At 37.4% G+C, this 21,715-nt stretch overlaps 1 protein-coding gene and 1 pseudogene across 9 annotated transcripts in view; both read right to left on the reverse strand.

The window, feature by feature from the left end:
• Positions 1-21,715, reverse strand: part of LMNTD1 (lamin tail domain containing 1) — a 492,088-nt gene that overhangs the window by 220,108 nt on the left and 250,265 nt on the right. The window lies entirely within an intron of this gene.
• LOC101689987 lies at positions 13,355-16,565 on the reverse strand (annotated as a pseudogene).

The following is a 21,715-nucleotide window of genomic DNA, read 5'->3' on the forward strand; positions in this document are numbered from 1 at the left end:
GAATAGTTCTGCTGGGAATAGTTTGTTTTTTTACTTGCCAGAGTAAAAAGATCTTGTAATACACAGGGCCTTAGGAAGAATCCCCAGAAGGCCTTAGTGGAATGACTAAAATAATCCTACACAAAAGTTGCTCTGCTTTCACTCTGGCAAAGCTTAAAAGAGAGTCTCTAACTATTTATTCTAAGTAAGTTAATGGCATGCAGAAGAAAGTCAAATGCTATTTAAAGGACAAAAAGAAAACCCAGTACCAGTAATGCAAAATTAGCAATGTTTAGCATCAAATTACAAAGACCAGGTATGATAAAGAATCATACAACTCAGCACCCAAAAAAGAAACAATCCACTTAAAAAATAGGCAGAAGATCTAAATAGACATTTTTTTCCCAAAGAAGATATACAGATGGTGAACAGGTATATGGAAGAATGCTCAACATCATTAATCATCAAGGAAATGAAAATCAAAACCACAATGAGATCACCTCACATCTATTAGGATAGCTGTTATCAAAAAGATAAGAAATAACTAATGTTGGTAAGAATATAGAGAAAAGGGAACCCTTGTACGCTGCTGATGGGAATGTAAACTGGTGCAACCATTATGGAAAACAGTAGAAAGGTTCCTCAAAATATTAAAGGTAGAACTACTATATGATCCAATAATTCCACTTTTTGGTATTTATTTAAAGAAAACTAAAATACAACCTCAGAAAGATATATGCATACCCATGTTCACTGCAACATTTACAATAACCAAGATAAGGAAACAACCTAGGTGTTCAATGATGGATGAATGAAAAAAGAAAATGTGGTATAAATGGAATACTATTCAGCCATAAAAACAATGAAATCTTGTCTTTTATGACAGCATAGATGGATCTTGAGGGTATTATGCTAAATAAAATAAGTCAAATAGAGAAAGACAAATACTCTATGATTGCACATATATGTGAAATTTGGGGAACAAAAATGTTCATCGACTCAGAGAACAAAGTAGTGGCTACTGAAGGTAGAGGATGAGTGGGAGAAATGAGGGGGTCAAAAGATAAGAACATCCAAATACAAAATAAATAAGTAATGGAGAGTAGTGTACAACATAGTATCTATAGCTAATAATAATGTATTGCATATTCAAAAGGTGCTCAGAGAGTAGCCTTCAAAAATTGTCATCATAAGAAAAAAGTTTTGAAACTATGTAATGTGACAGACATTAAGTAGACCTATTGTGGTGATAATTTTGTAATGTATATAGATATCAAATTCTTATGTTGTAAACTGGAAATAATAACATTATATGTCAATTATACCTCAATTAAAAATATACTAGATAATGTAAAGAAGCAGAAAATATGACCCCTAACCAAGAGAAACAGACACAAAAGTGGAAGAGATGAAACCAACAGACAAGGATATTAAAATGGCTAGTGTAACTAAGACTCATATGTTTAAAATGGTAGATAATATGTAATCATCATAAAGAGAAAAGCCAAAGATATAAGAAGAGCCTGTATACAACTTTTAGAGATTAAAAAAAGTGCATAATCTGAGATGTAAAAGCACACTGGAGAGACACTGCTAAAGAAAAAAAATAATAAATTGACTTCAAGATATACAGCTAAGGAACTATGCAAAATTAAGCATTGAGACAAAAAAAAAGATTGAAAAAATTGCACGGAGACAAAAAATTGCATTGAGACAGAAAATAGATTGAAAAAAATTACTTGTGGAACAGAATAAAGTAGTCTAATGTGTATGGAATTAGTCTCAGAGGGGAGAAGATAGGGCAGAAAAAAAATATTTGAAGAACGAATGGCTAAACATTTTTTTAATTTGATAAAAATTATTAACCCAAAGATCCAAGAAGCTCAACAAACCCAAAGCAGAATAAATATAAAGAAAACCATGAAAGTCACATTGTAATAAAGTATTTGACAACCAGCAATAAAGACAGAATCTTAAAAGTAGCCAGAGAAAAGTAGGCACATTACATACTGAGGAGCAAAGACAAGAAAGACAAAAAACAATTGGAAATATCTTTTGAGTACTATCAACCTAGAATTCTATACTCAGGGAAAACTCTTTAAAAAATGAAGGCTAAATGAAGACTTTATTAGATAGACAAAGCTGAGAGATATTGACTACAAACAACCTCACTCTTTTCATATAATTTGAATTATTTGAAAAAAAAACTTGCATTACTTGGAAATAGAAAAGATAGATCAGGCTTCTTTGGAATCTAAAGGCTTATCCTCTCCCACTCTCCCTCACACACAGCACAGGGTGAGTCCATGTTAAATAGTCCCAAGATACAAGAGAAGACTGCATTCCTGATATAAGTGTGCAGGACCTCCTCATCTCATCTATCATACTTTATCATAGTATGATACAGTATACTATAATAGAGCTGCTCAGTCTAAAGATAACTAACTCTATAAGACATAAAGAAAAGAGAACCCCCTTTTAAATAAATGCAGAAATGTATCAGTTTCCTCATATCTAAAACAAAGACATCCATCTAGATGACATCTCAGTTTCCTTATATCTCTTAAAGTACATAAGCCCAAGAAAAATGTTGACATAACCATTTACTGAATAAGAACTCTGCAATGCTATCCCTGTCAAAGTAATAAATATATAATTACAAATTGTAATAAGTATTACATAGGACAAGACAGATTGCTATAAGATAAAATAATAGGGGATCTAATAAAGGTTGAGGAATGCTATTGGACTGGATTGCATCTGCCCCACAAAATTCATATATTGAGTCCTTAGCCCCTACTGTGGTAGTATTTGGAGATGGGTCTTTGCAAGATAATAAAGATTAGATGAAGCCTTCATGATAGGATAGTGCCCTTATATGAAGAGATAACAGAGTTTCTGTCTCTCTCTCTCTTTTTTTTTTTTTTTTTTTTTTTGCCATGTGAGGACACATGAAGAAGGTGGCCACTTCTGGCCTGAAAGAGAGCCTTCAATAAAACCTAACCATACTAGCACTCTGATCTCAGACTTCCAGCCTACAGAAATGTGGGAAAACAAATTTCTGTTCTTTAAGCCACCCAGCCACCTGTCTCATCTTGTTATGATAACTCATACTAAGATTACAAGCTGCCAAGTAATGCTTCCCTCATGTAGTAACATTTCATCTGAGACCTAAAGGATGAGTAGGAACTGGACACATGAAGAGTGAGAAAAGAATTTAAGGTAGGAAATAACATAGGAAAGGAATGCAGCTAAGAAGAGAAGAATGTAACTGCAAGAAGTATGAAGCTATCAGGGTTGAGGAGGATGTGTGGGGCTGAAGAGGTAGGCAAGGGCCAGATTAGAAATGTGCTTGAAGGCAACATTAAAATCTTGGTTTTTATCCCATGTGCAAGGTTTAAAACATGATAATGACATGAACACATTTTCATTTTAAAAAGATCACTGATTACAGTCTAGAGCAGGGCTGTACAATAGAAATGGATTGCAAGCCACACAGGTCATCTAGATTTTCTATTAGTCGCATTTTTAAAAGTAAAAAGAAATCTATCAAATTATTTTTACTGATAGATTTAACTTAACCCAACATATCCAAACCAGTAGATCATTATCAGATCATGACAGAAGATGATCTGTTAACAGAGATGACAGAAAATGAATTTGGAAGGAGTTAACAGCAACAGAAATGAAAGAATGTGAAGAAAGGCATTAAAAAGTAAAACAGAACCAGAAATAAAACATAGGATGATTTGAAGACTGCTCCTAATTAACACTTTCATCTCAAATTTCCTCTTTGTATAAGGGACTTAGTAGAATATATATTTTGACTGTCACTTATGATTTTCTTTTCTTTTTTTTTTTTGTAACCTTGCATTATACTCAATATTTTATTTTATTTTTCTTTTTATTTTTTTTAATTTTTTTTTAATTTTTTATTTTTTATAAACATATATTTTTATCCCCAGGGGTACAGGTCTGTGAATTACCAGGTTTACACACTTCACAGCACTCACCAAAGCACATACCCTCCCCAATGTCCATAATCCCACCCCCTTCTCCCAAACCCCCTCCCCCCAGCAACCCTCAGTTTGTTTTGTGAGATTAAGAGTCACTTATGGTTTGTCTCCCTCCCAATCCCATCTTGTTTCATTGATTCTTCTCCTACCCACTTAAGCCCCCATGTTGCATCACCACTTCCTCATATCAGGGAGATCATATGATAGTTGTCTTTCTCTGCTTGACTTATTTCGCTAAGCATGATAGCTCTAGTTCCATCCATGTTGTCGCAAATGGCAAGATTTCATTTCTTTTGATGGCTGCATAGTATTCCATTGTGTATATATACCATATCTTCTTGATCCATTCATCTGTTGATGGACATCTAGGTTCTTTCCATAGTTTGGCTATTGTGGACATTACTGCTATAAACATTCGGGTGCATGTGTCCCTTTGGATCACTACGTTTGTATCTTTAGGGTAAATACCCAATAGTGCAATTGCTGGGTCATAGGGCAGTTCTATTTTCAACATTTTGAGGAACCTCCATGCTGTTTTCCAGAGTGGCTGCACCAGCTTGCATTCCCACCAACAGTGTAGGAGGGTTCCCCTTTCTCCGCATCCTCGCCAGCATCTGTCATTTCCTGACTTGTTGATTTTAGCCATTCTGATTGGTGTGAGGTGATATCTCATTGTGGTTTTGATTTGTATTTCCCTGATGCCGAGTGATATGGAGCACTTTTTCATGTGTCTGTTGGCCATCTGGATGTCTTCTTTGCAGAAATGTCTGTTCATGTCCTCTGCCCATTTCTTGATTGGATTATTTGTTCTTTGGGTGTTGAGTTTGCTAAGTTCTTTATAGATTCTGGACACTAGTCCTTTATCTGATATGTCGTTTGCAAATATCTTCTCCCATTCTGTCAGTTGTCTTTTGATTTTGTTAACTGTTTTCTTTGCTGTGCAAAATCTTTTGATCTTGATGAAATCCCAATAGTTCATTTTTGCCCTTGCTTCCCTTGCCTTTTGCGTTGTTCCTAGGAAGATGTTGCTGCGGCAGAGGTCGAAGAGGTTGCTGCCCGTGTTCTCCTCAAGGATTTTGATGGATTCCTTTCGCACATTGAGGTCCTTCATCCATTTTGAGTCTATTTTTGTGTGTGGTGTAAGGAAATGGTCCAATTTCATTTTTCTGCATGTGGCTGTCCAATTTTCCCAGCACCATTTATTGAAGAGGCTGTCTTTTTTCCATTGGACATTCTTTCCTGCTTTGTCGAAGATTAGTTGACCATAGAGTTGAGGGTCTATTTCTGGGCTCTCTATTCTGTTCCATTGATCTATGTGTCTGTTTTTGTGCCAGTACCATGCTGTCTTGATGATGCCAGCTTTGTAATAGAGCTTGAAGTCCGGAATTGTGATGCCACCAACGTTGGCTTTCTTTTTCAATATCCCTTTGGCTATTCGAGGTCTTTTCTGGTTCCATATAAATTTTAGCATTATTTGTTCCTATTTTCTTTTTTATAATTACTTTCATTTTTGATCAACTGATTTTCTGGCTTGGTCTATTTCATTTGTATAATTAATTCAATTTGATTTAACAGATATCATTAAATGACTGATTTTTGCAAAGTTTTGTGCCAAACACTAGGAACATAAAGAAAAATAAGAAATTATACTTATATTAAGAAGTTTAGTCTGGGGAGAGACAAGAAAGTGGGGGAGTAGTGGACTGAAATGACATTAGGTAGCAGGAGTTCAACTAGTTATCAAACCATTCTGAACACCTACAAACTCAATAGGAGATTGAAGAGAAGAGCAGCAATTCTAGGAACAGAAAATCAACCACTTTCTGAAAGATAGGATGTACGTAGAAGTGAATCTGAGGCAATAAGAAGGTGGACCATGGTGGGGTGGGGGTGGGGGGGCTCCCGGCAGGTGGCGGAGCAGTGGAGCACAAAATCAAAACTTTTTTAGAAGTCTGCTCCACTAAGGGACATCACTCCAGAGGCTAAGCTGTGGTGGAGCCCTCACAGGGACAGTGTTGTCTCAGGACCTGCGAGGTCACTGAAAGATTGGGGGTCACTAAGTGTGGCAGAGCTCTCAGGTATCAGAACAGGGTAGCCAGCTGCAGAGACAGAGCTGAGGAGTTAGCTCTCAACTTGGTATTACCTTAAACCTAGATCTGCAGCACAGTCGGACCACTGCTCTTTGAGCAGGGACCCTGCAAGTGGCAGATCCAGGGAGACTCACCTTCCTCCTTTGGAGGCAAGAATCTGCTGGGTTTGGACGCTTCAAATGGGGCCATGCGCCAGAGACAGAAACACTCAGTCACAGGCCAGGTTAACCCAAAGTGCAGCTGGAGACCAGGGAGATGGGAGTAACTGACCCCTTTTCTCTGAGGGTGCACTGAGGAATGGGGCCCCAAGCTCTTTGCTCCTCTGGGCTGGAGATTGGGAGGCCACCATTTTCATTCCCATCTTCCAGAGTTCTACGGAAAGCGTTCAGGGAACATAAACTCTGGAGAGCAAACTTGAGCAGATTTCTTAGCCTGGCCCCTGGCAAGGGTAGTACAATTCTGCCTCAGGCAAAGACATTTGAGACTCACTACAGCTGGACCCGCCCCCAGGAGATCAGGAAGAACATCCAGCCAAGACCAAGCTCACTGAGCAAGGAGAACAGCAAAACTCCACAGCTAGGGGAAAGAAATGCATGAAATTCATGGCTTTCTCCCCATGATCCTTTAGTCTTGCAAAGTTAAATTTTTTTATTTTTTTATTCTAATTTTTTAACTTTCCCTCTTTCCTCTTTTAACATTAACTAGTTTATCCTAACAATACCTCTCTAAAAAAACAAAACAAACAAACAAACAAACAAAAAACCTAAAAAACACCTTAAACCTTCATTATTATAGTCATATTGTATCCGTCATTGTATTTAACCTTATTTTTTGTGTATATATATATATGGTGTTTTTTCCTAAAAAATTTTTGGGATACAATTTCTTCTAACAGATCAAAATATACCCTAAATCTAGCACAGGGATTTGTTCTAGTCTTCAGCCTGAGCACATTATCTCCCTGTTTTTTCCTTCCTCTTTCTTTTACCAGACAACTTATCAATTCCTTTTCTAGAATTTTTTAAAAATTTTCATCATTATAGTCATATTCTATCCCTTCATCATGTTTACCCTCATTTTTGTGTATACATATGTAAGTTTTTCTTTCTTTAAAATTTTGGGACGTTGTTTCTTCTAAGAGCCCAAAATACACCCAAAATCAAATGGGTGGCTGTGTTCTATTCACCTGTGTGTGTGTGTGTGTGTGTGTGTGTGTGTGTGTACATATATAATATTAGACTGGCAGCAGACTTATCCACAGAGACCTGGAAGGCCAGAAAGAACTGGAATGATATTCTCAGAAATTTTGGGGAAAAAATGCATATATATATGCATTTTTTTTTCAAAATTTCTTTTTCCCCCCTTTCTTCTTCCCCCAGTTTGGGGTCTCTTCTGATTTTGTTAGCATACATTTTTCTGGGGCCTTTGCCACCCTTTTAGTATTTTATTCTCTTGTTCATATATTCTTACCTGGATAAAATGACAAGGCAGAAAACCTCACCACACACACAAAAAAAGAAAAAGAAGCAGTACTGATGTCTAGGGACCTAATCCATACAGACATTGGTAATATGTCAGATCTAGACTTCAGAATGATGATTCTCAAGGTGCTAGTGGGGTTCAAACAAGCATGGAGGATATTAGAGAACACTGTCTGGAGAAATGAAAGAACTAAAATCTAACCAAGCTGAAATTAAAAAAAAAAAAAAAAAGCTATTAATGAGGTGCAGTAAAAAATGGAGGCTTGGGGAGCCTGGGTGGCTCAGTGGGTTAAGCCTCTGCCTTCGGCTCAGGTCATGGTCTCAGGGTCCTGGGATTGAACCCCAACTTGGCCTCTTTGCTCCGCAGGGAGACTGTTTCCCTCTCTCTTTGCCTACTTGTAATCTGTCAAATAAATAAAATATTTTTGTAAAAATGGAGGATCTTACTGTTAGGATAAATGAGGCAGAAGAGAGAATTCGTGATAGAGAAGATTAAATGATGGGGAATAAAGAAGTTGAGCAAAAGAAAGACAAATGACTGCTGGACCACGAGGGGAGAATTCAAGAGATAAGTGATATCATAGGATGAAATTATATTAGAATAATTGGGATTCTATAAGAAGAAGAGAGAGAGATGGGGAAGAAGGCATATTGGAGCAAATTATAATAGAGAATTTCCCTAATACAGCAAAGGGAACAAGCATCAAAATCCAGGAGGCACAGAGAAACCCCCTCAAAATCAATAAAAATAGGTCCACACCCCAACATCTAAAAAAAAACTTACAAGTGCTAGTGATAAAGAGAAAATCCTGAAAGTAGCTTGGAATAAGTCTGTAACATACAATGGTAGAAATATTAGACTGGCAGCAGACTTATCCACAGAGACCTGGCAAGCCAGAAAGAACTGGCATGATATATTCAGAGCACTAAACAATAAAAAAAAATGCAGCCAAGAATACTATATCCAGCTAGGCTGTCATTGAAAATAGGAGAGATAAAAAGCTTCCAGGACAAACAAAAACTGAAAGAATTTGCAAAAACTAAACCAGCCCTATAAAAAATATTGAAAGGGGTCCTCCAAGAAAAGAGAGTGCCTAAATGTAGTAGACCAGAAAGGATCAGAGACAATATACAGTAACAGTCACATTACAAACAATACAATGGCATTAAATTCATATCTTTCAAGAGTTACCCTGAATGTAAACGGGCTAAATGCCCCAATGAAAAGACAGAGGGTATCAGAATGGGTTAAAAATAACAGACCCATCGATATTCTGTCTACAAGAAACTCATTTTAGACCCAGACACCTCCAGATTTAAAGTGAGGCAGTGGAAAAAAATTTACCATGCTAATAGACATCAAAAGAATGCTGGGGTGGCAATCATTATAATCAGACAAATTAGATTTTAAGCCTAAGACTATAATAAGAGATGAGGAAGGACACTATATCATACCCAAAGGTCTGTCCAACAAGAAGATCTAACAATTTTAAATATCTATGCCCCTAACATGGGAGCAGCCAAATACATAAACCAATTAATAACACAACCAAAGAAACACAATGACAATAATACAATAATAGTAGGGGACTTTAACACCCCCTTTACTGAAATGGATATATCATCTGAGCAAAAGATCAACAAGGAAATAAAGGCCTTAAATGACACACTGGGCCAGATGGACATCACAGATATATTCAGAACATTCCATCCCAAAGCAACAGAATACACATTCTTCTCTAGTGCACATGGAATATTCTCCAGAACAGATTACATTTTGGGTCACAAATCAGGTCTCAACCAGTACCAAAAGATTGGGATCATTCCCTGCATTTTTTCAGACCACAATGCTCTGAAGCTAGAACTCAATCACAAGAGGAAAGTTGGAAAGAACTCAAATACCTGGAGGCTAAAGAGCATCCTACTAAAGAATGAATGGGTCAACCAGGAAATTAAAGAAGAATTGAAAAAATTCATGGAAACACATGATAATGAAAACACAACTGTTCAAAATCAGTAGGACACAGCAAAGGTGGTCGTGAGAGGAAAATATATAGCAATACAAGCCTTTCTCAAGAAACAAGAAAGGTATCAAGTACACAACATAACCCTACATGTAAAGGAGCTGGAGAAAGAACAGCAAAGAAAGCCTACACTCAGAAGAAGAGAAATCATAAAGATCAGAGCAGAAATCAATGAAATAGAAACAAACAAACAAACAAACAAACAAAAAGAACAACCAAAAAAACCACTGTAGAATAAATCAACAAAACTTGTTAATTCTTTGAAATTTAATTCTTTGAAAGAATTAATAATTGAAAACCCCCTGGCCAGTCTTATCAAAATTAAAAGAGAAAGGACCCAAATAAATAAAATCATGAATTATAGAGGAGAGATCACAACCAACACCAAAGGAATACAAACAATTATATGAACATATTATCAACTATATGCCAGCAAATTTGACAATCTGGAAGAAATTAATGCATTCCTAGAGACATATAAACTGAACCAGGAAGAAATAGAAAACCTGAACAGACCCATAATCAGTAAGGAGATTGAAGCAATTAAAAATCTCTGAATAAACAAGAGCCCAGGCCCAGATGGCTTCCCCGCAGAATTCTTCCAAACATTTAAAGAAAAATTAATACCTATTCTCCAAAATTTAGAACTGGAAGGAATTAGAAATTAGAAATGGAAGGAAAACTTCCAAACTCATTTTATGAGGTCAGCAGTACCTTGATCCCCAAACCAGACAAAGACCCCATCAAAAAGGAGAATTACAGACCAATATTCTTGATGAACACAGATGCGAAAATTCTCACCAAAATACTAGCCAACAGAATCCAACAATATATTAAAAGGATTATTCACAACGAGCAACTGGGATTTATTCCAGGCTGCAAGGTTGGTTCAACATCTGCAAATCAATCAGTGTGATACAATACATTAATAAAAGAATAAGAGCTGTATGATACTCTCAATAGATGCTGAAAAATCATTTGACAAAGTACAGCACCCCATCGTGATCAAAACTCTTCAAAATGTAGGGATAGAGGGTACATACTTCGGTATTATCAAAGCCATCTATGAAAAACCCATGGCAAATATCATTCTCAAAGGGGATAAATTGAGACCTTTTCTGCTAAGATCAGGAACATGGCAGGGATGTCCACTATCACCACTGCTATTCAACATAGTACTAGAAGTCCTAGTATTAGTCAAAAAAAAAGAAATAAAATGCATCTGAATTGGCAAAGAAGAAGTCAAACTCTCACTCATTGCCAGTGATATGATACTTTATGTGGAAAACCCAAAAGACTCCACTCCAAAACTGCTAGAACTCATATAGGAATTCAATAAATGGTCAGAATATAAAATAAATGCACAGAAATCAGTTGAATTTCTATATACCAACAAGACAGAACAAAGAGAAATATAGGAGTCAATCCCATTACAGTTGCACTCAAAACCATAAGATACCTAGGAATAAACCTAACAAAGGAGGCAAAGAATCTATTCAGGAAACTATGAAGTACTCATGAAGAAATTGAGGAAGACACAAAGAAATGGAAAAATGTTCCATCCTCCTGGATTGGAAGAACAAATATTATGAAAATGTCTATGCTATATAATGCAATCTACACATTTAATTCAATTCCTATCAAAATCCCATCTTTTTTTTTTTTTTTCAAAGAAATGGGACAAATTTTCCTAAAATTTATATGGAACCAGAAAAGACCCGAATAGCCAGAGGAGTGTTGAAAAAGAAAGCCAAAGTTGGTGGCATCACAATTCCAGACTTCAAGCTCTATTACAAAGCTGCCATCATCAAGACAGTATGGTACTGGCACAAAAACAGACATATAGATCAATGGAACAGAATAGAGAGCCCAGAAATAGACACTCAACTCTATGGTCAACTAAACTTCAACAAGCAGGAAAGAAAGTCCAATGGAAAAATGATAGTCTGTTCAACAAATGCTGTTGGGAAAATTGGACAGCCACATGCAGAAAAATAAAACTGGACCATATCCTTATACTGCACACAAAAATAGACTCAAAATGAATGAGAGACTTCAGTGTGAGAAAAGAATCCATCAAAATCCTTGAGGAGAACACAGGCAGCAACCTCTTCGACCTCAGCCGCAGCAACTTTTTCCTAGAAACATCGCCAAAGGCAAGGTTAGCAAGGGCAAAAATGAACTATCGGGACTTCATCAAGATCAAAAGCTTTTGCACAGCAAAGGAAACAGTCAACAAAACCAAAAGACAGCTGACGGAATGGGAGAAGATATTTGCAAACGACATATCCAATAAAGGGCTAGTATCCAAAATCTAAAAAAAAAACTTATCACACTCAACACCCAAAGAACAAAGAATCCAATCAAGAAATGCGCAGAGGACATGAACAGACATTACTGCAACGAAGACATCCAGATGGCCAACAGAACATGAAAAAGTGCTCCACATCACTTGGTATCAGGGAAATACAAATCAAAACCACAATGAGATATCACCTCACACCAGTCAGAATGGCTAAAATTAACCATTCAGGAAATGACAGATGTTGGCAAGGATGCGGAGAAAGTCCTACCAACACTGTTGGTGGGAATGCAAGCTGGTGCAGCTACTCTGGAAAATAGCATGAAGTTTCCTCAAAAAGTTGAAAATAGAGCTACCCTATGACCCAGCAATCGCAGTACCTGGTATTTACCCTAAAGATACAAATGTAGTGATCCAAAGGGGCACATGCGTCCAAATGTTTATAGCAGCAATGTCCACAATAGCCAAACTATGGAAAGAACCTAGATGTCCATCAACAGATGAGTGGATAACCAAGATGTGGTATATATATACAATGGAGTACTATGCAGCCATCAAAAGAAATGAAATCTTGTTATTTACAGTGAAGTGGATAGAGCTAGAGGGTACTATGCTAACGAAATAAGTCAATCAGAGAAAGAAAATTATCATATGATCTCCCTAATGTAAGGAATTTGAGAGGCATAGTGGGGTTTTGGTGAGTAAGGAAGGAAAAAATGAAACAAGATGGGATCGGGAGGCAGACAAACCATAAGAGACTCTTAATCTCCCAAAACAAACTGAGGGTTGCTGGGGGGGTATGGAGATGGTGGTTGGGTTATGGACATTGGGGAGGGTTTGTGATATGATGAGTGTTGTGAAATGTGTAAGCCTGATGATTCATAGACCTGTACCCCTGGGGCACATAATACATTATATGTTAATAAAAATAATTAATTTTTAAAAATCTAAAAAAAAAAGACATTAAGTCTGGGGGTGGGTGGGTAGGTCAAGTGTCTGTCTCTTGACTGGTTCAGATCATGATCTCAGGGCTATGGGATCAAGCCCCATGTCAGGATCCTGCTTGGTGGGAAGTCGGCTTGAGATTCTTGGATTATCTCTTTCCGTCTCCCTCTGCCCCTCACCACTGCTCTCTCTATCTCTCAAATAAATAAATCTTAAAACAACAACAATGGAGTGCCCGGGTGGCTCAGTGGATTAAGCCTCTGCCTTTGGCTTAGTTTATGTTCTCAGGGTCCTGGGATGGAGTCCCACATCAGGTTCTATGTTCAGCAAGGAGCCTGCTTCCCCTATCCCTCTGCATGCTTCTTTCCCTATGTGTGACCTCTCTGTCAAGTAAATAAGTAAAATCCTAAAAAAAAAAAAAAAAAAAAAAAAAAACCCACAACCTCTTAAAACAACAATAACAAAAAAGAAGAAGAAGTTAAGTCTAATATGTGTTGACCTATAATAGTTACTCTTTTTCTCACAATTGTTTTTTTGTTTTTTATCTTATTTGTTTGGGGTGACAAAAATCACAATAGGCAGTTTTATTTGTAGAATTTGATCCAAAAGTCCAGAAAAAATAAATAAAAGGATCTTGAGTCTCTATTATGCTTGTACACAAAATAAACCAAAAATAAAATTTACCATGAGGTCATTTAAATGTATTTGCAAATGGTCTGATTAGGGAAAAATGATTTACAACATGGGAAACTTCTAACAACCAAATATTTGAATGCACTGCACTTTAGGTCATCTAGACTATGTTAGCATTAATGAACAAAGTGATAGGTCCAGAATGCATTCCCAAAACCTCTTCCTCAGTGCAGACTTTGATAACTGTCTATAATAAAAACACCAACTCCTGTTCATTATATTAGATGGTCATTTTGTCCATTTTTCCTCTTGTGATGATGAATCCATTTTAAACACTTCAATTATGAAAACACTCCAAATCCACAGAAAACACTCCAAAATTCCATCCTTACATTTGCAGGTTGTACAAGGATATCCAGCCATGTTCCCACTGAGCTGCTATGTCTTTAAATGCCACAGCTGTCCAAGCAAGTTTTCCTGATGTCACAGGTAATGTTATCAGCTGGGTCACTGACACAGTGAGGAGAGCAATGCCTTCCCAAGATGGCTATGTATTCACAGCTGAAATTGGAGCAAGTGGTCAGTAATCTACCTCTCCTTCCAGACACTGGCACTGCTGGCAGCTGTGAGTCCAGTTGTCTCCACTTTGATAGAGCTTGTGTCCATTTAGATCTAAATATTGACTTGTGACCCTGGTGTCACACTTTGGGCAACAGAAAAGGTCAGCATTTGGATTCCAGCAATGACAAGCTATCTGTTGGCTGATTATCTTTTGGTTCTCACAGGAACAGAGAGAACACCTGCCTATTGCACTGCACTTCTCCATTGGGACAATCACCAGAGCAGGAGAGCCCAGATAGAGGCAATTGAATTCATTTGCCAGATTGATGGAGGCCAGGGGAATCACTCCAACAGGTATGGGTTTTTAAGGCACATTCATCAGTGTTAATACAGGACTCCATCATCCTAAAAACTGCTTCTGCACTCACAGCGGTACAAGCCTGGCAGGTTAACACAGCAAGGATGATTGTGGCACTCAGCGGTTCCTCCTGTACATTCATCAATATCTTTCTTGCAGTGGCTTCCTTTAAATCCAGAGGACAAATGCATTTTTTAGGAGCCGTGATATTCCATATCTGTTATGCTCTTGGCAGAATACTCCACAAATGGTCTTGTTCCCCACTTAGCCCAGTTTGTAGATGCAGCTGTGTCTCTGGACAGTATTGGTGCAGATGGCATTCCCAACACAGGTGTGCTGCCTGTGGCCACATTCACCCCATTTTGTACAGGAGAAGTCATCTACAAATATGTATCCTGGGACACAGTCACAGCGGTGTAATTCAGGCAAGATGACACATAGAGTATTGGCATGGCAGTAATGCATTTGAGCTGCATACTCCTCAATATTCTCATGGCAGGCAGAGTCTCTCTGGGCACAGATGTTACTTTTCTTGCACTCACAAGTGGCTTTTGTATTCTAGTTTTTACATTGTAAGTTTTCACCACATTTCGCTCTGTCTACTCAAAAGTTATAACCTCTACTGCATGTGACCCTTTTCTGAGCAGTTCAAAGGAGCGCATGCTTCTGTAACTTTTATTAAAACTCCACCTCAGCATTCCCAGCAGCTCTAAGTTAAGATCCATTGGCTCTTCTACAAGGACTTTTCCTGTATAGACGCATTTTGGTCAGCAGACTTTACAGCACTGGCTGGCAATGTACATGGGGAGGGAGTCTTGGGAGCAACTGAGAGAGGGATAGGATGTTCTTTGGCTCTCCACAGCACCATTCAGCATGTTCAGTTCCTGCAATGATTACCATCAACCCAAGAGACTTGGTCTCTGCAGAAAAGTTGACTCACCTGGCAGATCTTGCTAAGACAGTCTTCTAACTGACTAAGTCTCATCACTGCATAATTTAGTTTTGTACGCATCTTGGCCAAAAGTTCCTGAAAGTCTGTGACTCCTTGTACCAAGCTTAAAAAATCATTGCAAGTTGTACGAGTGTGATTCCAGTTCAGACATTATGTTATGTATTCATTTGGCATAAAGATGATATTCCCATCTTGGACGAGTCCTTTGAATAAGGCATGCTTTTGGTTTTGCTGACCAATGTGACCTTGTTCCAACTGTCCATCTACCATCCCGTATGGAAGAGCTTCAGTCCTGGGATTCCCATTATGTACATAGTGTTATTGGATCTCCTCCCTCAGGCCATTGCTCTCCAGTTCAAAATAGCTGTGTTCCAGTTCTTAAATAGACAGTATCAATCCTAAAGTCAATGCTTTCTGCTATACAGTGGCCAAGAAGAACAACTCTTATTCCAGAACAGCTGAATTAATTTCTTACTCACATGAGGGACTGCATGGATCTCTCTTTGTATATCTTGCCTTCTCCAAGTTTCCTCGGTTCTTGCCTATTTCCAATACCTTCAAAGTCAGCAGAGTAGCAGGTTAAACTGTCTGTTTCTATCTTCAGGCTTTTGTCTTCACTATTTGAAAATAGGTTCCAGTTTCATCCAGAACATTCTCAGAGAATGTGTACATCCCTAGTTTTGGTAGAACACCTCATCATTCCTCAGGGTCAGTCAGAAGAACAAAAATCACTGTAGGTATTTTGAACAAAATGGGGTTCAACCTTGGGAATTAAAGACTTACCAAACCATCTGAGGGACTAGGAGAACAAATGTCAAAGAAGCCCCTGCAAACTTTCAGGAAATCTAGAAGTGCAAGGATATTGGGAAGGCCACCTCCATTGACCTTAGCTGTTTCACCCAAGTGAGTGTTTCTCAGAAAGGAGGATGTGTGTAAGTCACTGGTAAAACTTTACAGTAACCATCTCCCAATCGCTACCTGTCTGCCCATGACTGTCACTGAGGAATAATAGAATTTTTTTCCATTTTATATTTCAAAGAAAAACCTCTCTCATTGGAGAATCCTACCTAAAACCTGCTGGCTAGGGATTCTGACAAATGTAGTTCCCAGGATCCTCCCCTGCAATGGAAGGGAGAATTTAGAAAGAGGGTGGGCATGAAGCTGAGTCAAAATATAAAACCAGGCACATGTAGATTAGGCATATTAGGGGCGCCTGGGTGGCTCAGTTGGTTAAGCGACTACCTTCGGCTCAGGTCATGATCCTGGAGTCCCAGAATCGAGTCCCACATCGGGCTTCCTGCTCAGCAGAAGTCTGCTTCTCCCACTGACTTCTCTTCTCTCATGCTCTCTCTCTCTTTCATTGTCTCTCTCTGCCTCTCAAATAAATAAATATAAAAAAAATTAGGCATATTATTGGCTCTGCGATAAAATATTGTATGTCTATAAGCCTCAGATACTCAATTTTAATTTTGTACTCCCAAATAAAATTTCAATTAGATTTCTAGCATTTATATCTTGAATATGCTTTTTTTCCACCAGAATCAGAAAGTACTTAGGGAGTTCAAAGGCAACTAAGCTCTGAAAAGGTACTGAGAAACTGAATATACAAATGGAAAATGGATAGACCGTATGTAAAATAGAACTTGGACTCACAGCCTATAGCAAGCTGCCCAGGAAACCAACCCCTCTATGTACAGTAAACAACCCAGAAAGCCAGCCAACTTTAAGTCAGACTTAAAGGAAGCCAGATTGCTAACTCTAGTGACAATTCAGGAAGCTAAAAAAGAACTTTTGTAACAATCAGCCCAAAATAATCAGGACTTGATCAATAACTGACAGCTTCCCTGATTCTTGTCCCCATTTCCAATTTAGGATCAGGCAGAGAAAGTCAAGTACAGACCCTAATCAATCAAGTAAGATGCCCTGCTTCTAGTTAGCCAGTCTGTAGCTTCTGCATGCCAACAACCTCCAATCAGGACACACCTGAACATTTTCCTTTTGTCCACTCTGAAGGTTTCCCAGCTTTGCTTTTTTACATTTGGTTGATTTTCTTTATTTCTACAATATTGATCAAGGTAGGGTTTGATCTAAGAAGAAACTGTATCTTGCAAGGGAAATAATGCATGAGCTTCTAGGCACCAAATTTCTCATATGGAGCAGGCACAATGGCACAATGGTTAAGTGTCTGAGTTCTAGAATCAGAAAACTAGACTTCAACTTGTATCATTTTCACTGTCTAGCTATATTCTTAGGACCGTTGAGAGGATTAAACTAGGTGATGGTTGTAAACTACATTGTCTAAATTCGTGTTGTCATTATCTTCTCTTTCCAATCTCATGAAACTCCATCCTGTTCCTCACATAAATTTTCTCTTGATCCACGGTCCTTCCTCCCTCTGACCCTTCCTGAGCTCATCTAACAAGAAGAAACCAAATAAATCTTCCTCAACTGTTAACATCTCAATCTCAAAAAACTCCAGGGCCTTTAAAGACATCCATAATCTTCTTTCCACATCTTCTCAACACTCTCTGACATCTTCTCAACACTCTCTCAACACGCTCTAGCCAAATGCACATATTTACTGGTCTAGAGCTATCCCACAAAATCCCATGCAAGTGACTATTTTCCCTCCATTGTTCATATTTGAAATAAACTACACCTTCTTTCTCAATATCTGAATTTTACATTTTATTTGCAGTCCAGCTCAAATCCTCTCTTTCCCATTAAACCTTATCGGACAACTGCATTCCAGAACAATTTCTTCCTCTCTCAAGTACTAAAGCTTTTATTTGATTCATTGACTCATAATCTGATTTGCAATAGATACAACTTTTCATGTATGTATATCAAAACCTCACTGAGAAAATAATATTTCTGAAGGCAAGGCCAGTAGTGTATTCTTTTTTTGTGTACTGCCATATACTTAAGCATAACGACTGTAATTGTTATCCAGAACTATGTTTCTGGTATTGTGCCAAACGCTTCATTTTATCAGATTTAATTCTCTCCAGAACTCTTGAGGGAGGGCTTATAATTAGCCATTTATCAGGCAAGAAAATTTAAGTACAGAGTGGTTGAGTTATTTGCCCAAGGTCACAGAATTAGTAAGATGGATCTGAACCACCTAGGTATCTTGGACTCCACAGCTTAGACTTTTAATAACATTTTGTAAATTGATTAAACATACTGCTTTATGAAATCTTACTGGATATACACATAAATTCCTCCATTTCCAGTGTCTCCATGGGAAACCCAAATATGGGATTCATTTTAGAGATCAGGTATTTCTACAGTAGAAACAATTTCCTAAGACAGTTTTCTTTAATCTGTGATACAAACCTTGAAATAATCACAAAGGCATTAAAAAAGTACATTTACTTCACCATGCAGGTTGTTCAGAATTGAAACAGTACAGAACAAACCACGTGAGGCCATGCAACATCTTTCTATTTGCCATTCACTCCTATTTTAAGCAGAATTTGGGTGCCACTAATCACCCAAAAATTTTAGGTAGGTTTTATGATACATGTTTTAGGTCCCAGCTAAAAAGGAGTATAGTTATTTATAGCATTTCAATAATATATGAAGATCAAAACTAATATAAAATTTCAAATATTGAGTATTCCATAAAGCTTTATTGTGAGAGAGGGTATTTTTTGGCTTTTTGATTCATTTGTTTTTTACCTTGTCTCTTTCAATAATCTTGGTATACATTCATTTTTAAAATTGTGTGGGGAGGTAGAAGCATGGTGGGGCTGGAAGAAAACCTTCACCAAAGTATCTTACAGTTTTAAATTCTTTGATCAGAGAAGCATATTAACTCTCTTCAGTCTTATTGAACTAAAACAAAAAACAAAAGCAAAAAAACAAAAACAAAAAAAAAACAATTTGAATTTTAAACCTGACCATTGAAGAATAATAAACTGACTTGGCTCTATCGGCAATCCATGGTAAAGGAAAGTTGGGAAAATCCAATCCTGACAAAGAAATTCTAATTCAAAGAGGGTAATGTTAAACAAAGATTTTTCTCAAAATACACTTAAAGTATAAAGAGGCCATATCTTTATTTTATTCTTGTTTGTTCTATAAAAATAAAAATGTATGGAAAGGAAATGAAAATTTCAATCAACTTTCAGTGGTAATTAAAAGCAATTGTAGTCCTCAGGCTGTTTCTTTCCAATATGATCCAGTGATCAGAAGGAATTGGAAATGATTACATTTTAACTAGAAACACATTTCTGTCCAGAACTGAGCTTCGAAGCATGAAAAAGGCACAGTGGTGGCCCCTGTTTGTGTTTCCATCTGGGGCTCTAATTTGAACTTCAGTGATTATTCTGCCAGACTTCTGGCTGTGCTAAGATCCAGAAAGTCAAAGCCAGCATATTCTTGTATGCTGTTTCAGGCAAAAAATAAAATTGCACCAATTACCATGTTTGCATTTTGTAGAATGGCTCTATTTAAATCGATTATAGGTTAAACAAGAGCGTTTGTAAAATTCACAGCTCAGAGTTAATCTGGCTTTATTCCAGGGCACCCAATCTGAAAAGTAAGTGATTGCAAGCACTCTTGGAAAGAAGTTAGCAATGGCCTATAATGGAAAACAGTCTGAAACAATTAAATTTAGCCTGCTTTTCAAATTAAGAAATTCATCTCATCACTGGCCTTTCACTTGAAAGATTTCATCAGATCCCATGAAAAATGCTTATCTTTTTCTGATATTCAGTTAGTGCTTCCAAAATGACATCATCGTCAATGATAAGGATAAAAGCAATGAAAAATGTAATGCCTCTTGCCAGGAATTACTTGGTCATAGAAAGCTCCTAAAGGCTGTTGTAGTTACTCTGACTTCACAGCTCCTGGAGCTGGGAATTTTGTTTTCTATGGCCAGGAATGATGCAGTCATAGAAATCTTGAAGGGGTGAAAGGGGATATCTTTGTGGTCCCTAAAGAGCTTGGCAACTTACTGTATTTGGTGTGAAATATTCAGTCCTTTTATTTTCTTATTCTAAACACACATGAATCTTTTTGATCAATGAATCTCTTCTCCTGATTCTTATTCTGAGAATCTAATCATTACTTAGAACTTTTATATAAAGTTTTAAAGGATGATGTCATTCTTGGGGTTTTCAAAATTTCTTTAGATGGCATGAAAACTGACTGCCTATAAAATAACAGAGTAAGGGCGCCTGGGTGGCTCAGTGGGTTAAGCCGCTGCCTTCGGCTCAGGTCATGATCTCAGGGTCCTGGGATCGAGTCCCGCATCGGGCTCTCTGCTCAGCGGGGAGCCTGCTTCCCTCTCTCTCTCTGCCTGCCTCTCCATCTACTTGTGATTTCTCTCTGTCAAATGAATAAATAAAAATCTTTATAAAAAAAAAATAACAGAGTAAGATCCTCCTACCTCTATCTATAATCACTCGGAGATGTTTTATTACCAAGTCACTTTCTTCAAAAAGATAAAGGGGAGAAATGCTCAAGTGGGGAAAGCAAATTAAGATTCATAGGAACAAGTTAGATGCTCTCAGATGGCATATTGTTTTCATTCATTTCATTTCACTTCACCAAACTTACATAATACTTCCTGTGTTCCGGGTACCCTTCTCAACACTTCACAAATATTAATTCATTTAACTCATACATAACATCATAAAGCAGGTGCTATTATTAACCCCACTTTACAGGTAACACTGAAAGAGAGGTTAAGTAATTTGCCCAAGAGCACACGGTTGGGGAGACAAAATGAAGTTCTGCAGTCCATCTCATGTTTATAAGGAGCCCTGATGGTGTGAACAGGCAGAAGACCCACAGAGACCATCAACAAAAGCTGTTCAATGGCATGGACTTTGAGAGCAAATGGTAAAGTCATTTTGTATTTGGTTGTATGAATTTTATAGCTTAGAGGTGATTTTTTTTTTTATGTTTGTTTGGTAAAAATTTCAAATGCCAGCATAAAATCTCTAGCTGTATATTACGAGAAAAATATACATAAGTCAGATGATTTGTATGTCTGGCTTTTCTTATTACCATATGATAGCAAGGCTAGATCTTTAAAATGCAATACTAAGATTAAAAAAAAGAAAGCTATATATATAGATATAAGTAACTATATATATCACATTACCATTTATGTAAATCTAAAAATATATGTAATATAAAGCCATAATATGTGTCTTATGAGTACATACACAAAACCAAAAATGGATACATAGCAAACACATTAGAAGAGTTTAAATAAAAGAGGAGCAGAGCTTTAGAGGGACCATTAATCACAGACTGAGATTTGTAATTAACTCAATTCCCTGGCCCCAAGGTCTGAGGCGAGGAGAAAGCATTTATCTGTTTATGCATGCGTGCACAGAGTCCTCTTATCTAGGTAG

Source organism: Mustela putorius, unplaced genomic scaffold, assembly GCF_011764305.1.
Source record: "Mustela putorius furo isolate JIRA1106 unplaced genomic scaffold, ASM1176430v1.1 tig00537227_pilon_pilon_pilon, whole genome shotgun sequence".
Taxonomy (NCBI): Eukaryota; Metazoa; Chordata; class Mammalia; order Carnivora; family Mustelidae; genus Mustela; species Mustela putorius.